This window comes from Tiliqua scincoides, chromosome 7, assembly GCF_035046505.1.
Source record: "Tiliqua scincoides isolate rTilSci1 chromosome 7, rTilSci1.hap2, whole genome shotgun sequence".
Lineage (NCBI taxonomy): Eukaryota > Metazoa > Chordata > Lepidosauria > Squamata > Scincidae > Tiliqua > Tiliqua scincoides.
Window position 1 is genome coordinate 66,661,132 of NC_089827.1, and position 3,658 is coordinate 66,664,789.

Here is a 3,658-nt window from a genome sequence, read left to right on the forward strand (position 1 = left end):
AGAAGGGGGTAAGTTTGGCAGCAACAGCCACCTCCAAATCCTAACCCTTTTCCAGACTCAGTCTGATGGGTTAGCCAGCACAGATCTGAGTTCATCCCCCTTCACCAAAGATGCTTACCTCCTGGTAAGAGAACAATTGTTCCCTTACCCAGAGGAGACCTCTGCAACTCCCCTAGCAAGGGATGTACCTCTAAACATTTTTGCTGGGAAGAATGGATAGGATTGGGCCATAAGTGCACCATGGTTGCTTATTGTCCCAAATGCCTGCAATTTCCCCCTTCCCTCTGCCCCATTCCATTCAGTTTTCAGTCTCCTCCCCCTCCTCTTTGCCATACCCAGCTAACCCTTGCTCCTGCCATTTGTAAAGAGTGGCAGGCTGAAGATCAGCTAAAGCAAATGGGGAGTAGCAGTGGTGGACTCCCTAACTGGAACACCCACCTTGATAACCCCTTCTGTCACTCCCTTTTTCTGGTCAGTCAGGCCAAGGAGAAGGAAAAAGGCACCGCACAGGTAGCTGGGGGTGTGTGTGTGTGTGTGTGTGTGTGGCAGGAGTAGGGGCTTTTGGGGACTGGGGCTGAGGTGTTTTCTGTTACCTTCTGAAAAGACTGCTTGGTTTTTGGAACTCACTGGAACTAATCAGAGGACTGACCCTTCTTGACCAAGATCACAAAGCAAAAAGGAAACCCATCAAATTTTTTGACCCATCTTTTGGATGGACAATTTTTTTAGCTTAAAAGTGGCAAGTGCCTCCAGTTTTAAGTCTCTGTAAAGTGTGCCTCAACTACAAAATGTTTGGGGAACATAAAAAATTTGAGATGCAATTATGAGAAGGCACTTTTTTTGGGGGGGGGGGAACGTGTCAGAAAACACACATCAGTTCAAAATAGACCTGTCTAGACAACGGGTGGCCCATAAAAATGTGCAGGGACTGCCTGTGATATGTCTGGCGCTTAGGCGAAGCGATGAGATTTAGAGTTACAGTAACCAGCCCATTAACTGAGGTTATGTAAGGAATTAGTCATTCTTAAACAGCGTGCTGTGGATACCTGCAAGCTATGTATAGATCCAGTTATGATCTCAAGGGGGCCTATAAAGTGGGGGCATCGCCGTTCAGGGAGATTGACGCTCTTTATTATTTGCCGTTACTGGCTGCAAGAAGCATGGATGCTTATTGCCTTTAGAAACGATGGCTGCCTTCTAAAGTTGTCATCCTCATCATTGGCAGTGGCACTGAATGAAAAAAAAATAAAAATGATTTCAGCCTTTTCTTTCCTTTTTTCAGCTCTGTTTGATTCTGTAACCTCTTGAGCTCTGCTCCATCCAAATTTGCTTGGCTGGCAACCTTCAGTCTCGAAAGACTGTGGTAGAAGCCTACAGTGCCTGGTATTCCCAGGCGGTCTCCCATCCAGGTACTAACCAGGCCTGACCCTGCTTGGCTTCCGAGATCAGACGAGATCGGGCATGTGCAGGGTAACGTTAAACCAAAAGATGTGCAGTCCGAGTCTGAGCCAGGCCCCGCCCACTGGTGATGCAGACTGTGGGTCTCACACTGAGTTGAGAGGGTGGTGAGTTGGAGGGTGGGGAGATAAGGAGAGAGGCCCTGTACCCTCCAACTTCTCACTGTCCCTTGTGGCCTGCTGCTGATGTTCATGCTCTGACCGTGTTTTATCCCCCCATCCATGCTCTATGTCCCCCCCATCAGTGTTCTGAGCCCCTTCCCACTCACTCAAAGTAAACAGGAAGAGCATACAGACAGCTGCACCCCCCCTTCTTCCTCCACTGGGGGAACCTTACCATAATTACCTCCCCATCTCCATTTTCCCTTGATAAAGCTGTTGAGGGGCCAGGAGATGGAGAGTCAGAGTCCTCTACCCCACCCCTTTCCCTCAACATTGGCTGCCCTGTGTTTAGCCTCCTTGTTCTGTCTTTGGGCTCATTTGAAATGACCTGGCAGAGTAGAGCATGCTGGGAACCCACTTTTGGAGGTGGCTCAGGGCACTTGCAATGACCAACTGGGTCTGCTACACTCAGTGTATCATTAGTCTGTGGAACTTGTTGCCACCAGATGTGGTGATGACCACTAGTTTGGATGGCTTTAACAAGAGGCTAGACTAATTCAGGGAAGTCAGATCTCTGAATGGCTGTTAGTTGTGATGGTGACGTGCTACCTCCAGGTTCTGCAGCAGAGGGCCTCTGAATGCTAACTGCATTCTGGTATATTGGCAGGAGAGAAGAATGCCTTTTTCCATGCATGTGGGCTTTACAGAGGCAAAAGGTGGACCATTGTGAGTGACAGGAAACTGAACTAGATGTGGCTTGATCCAGCAGGGCTTTTTTATGTTTTCAACCATCCTAGGTCCACTTTAGCAACCCTTTGGATGTAGCACAAGACATGTTGCAATTGAACTGGACTGTTGATGAGATTGTCAAATACTAAGTCAAATAATTGTACATGTCTGGGTCCTTGCTGGGCACCCATTTTGTTGGAGGCATTCCAGGGGGGCGGGAAGTCCTGGCTGGTGGCCCATCCGACATGTCTGCAGAGCCCCCTCAACAGGGCCCACAGCCTGGAGTGGCTGAGCATGGCGAAACAGTCACAGTTGAGGTTGAGTCTTTGGAAGACAGAGGCAACATGGGTGAAGTACAAGGAGGAATAGAGGCACTGAGGGATCAAGGGGGCATGATCTTGCGACAGACCCTCCCAGAGAGGGAGGAAAGGGTGGGTCCAGAAGGAGTTGGCAGACTCTTCATAAGGTAGGACCAGACCAGGGATGAAGATCAGTTGTGGCAAGGAGGCTGGCTGGCCTGCAAACCTACAAAGAGCCATGAGCAGGGAGAAGGATAAGGGCGAAGCAACCTCCTGTCTGATGCCAATAGCTTTGGACCTGCAAAGGGAGAGCTACCCCCTGCCTGTCAGCCGTGACCCCTTGTGGGCCCCATTGAGCCTGACACCCCTGGGGTGGTAGGTGCCCCGCCTAAGTCTTACAACCCTTTCATTTTGTGAAAGGTGCTCAGGATCTCTAGAGACTCTTTAGCAGACACATAAACGTCTACCATAAAACCGCATATAATTATAAGCAATGTCACATTAATCACAGCAATCCTAATTTGCTGTCGTGTGCTGCTTGCACGGATAATCCTGGTCAATCATCAGAATGTAAATACATTAGATTCAGTGATGAATGAATTGCCCATACAGTTTGTTTTTCAGTTCAGATTTTCCTTCCCGTCATGCAGATAGACTGGGCCCTTTTGATCAAGAATGGAAGATCATTTGAAACGCTGGTTTCTTTAAGAAATCACAATGACATGTTTTCAGTAAAGTTTGAGATGAGAGCGATGCAAACAGAGGCCTCATCCATCTGTACTCCAAACAAACAGAGTTTGTAGTTATGATCATAACTGTTTAGAAAATATTTAGCTTTGCTAAATAGTTACATATTTGGGTTAATCCTTGCTCGTTCAGTGGGTAGCAGATGTTGGCTCCAATTAAAGGATTTAAATCCCAGAGGCTGTGATGCTGAACTTGCCTTCAAATGTCACCATTCTTTGTTCTTGTATCGAGTAATCACAAAGTCTTTGCCAGGACAAACTGGTCCTGCCAACAATGAAGTCAAGAAAACACAAAGAACATAAAACATTTCTAGGAAGCACGGAA

At 47.7% G+C, this 3,658-nt stretch overlaps 1 pseudogene; it reads right to left on the reverse strand.

The window, feature by feature from the left end:
* Positions 1–1,368: 1,368 nt before the first annotated feature.
* On the reverse strand, positions 1,369–1,489 carry LOC136657898 (5S ribosomal RNA; annotated as a pseudogene).
* Between the last annotated feature and the right edge of the window lie 2,169 nt (positions 1,490–3,658).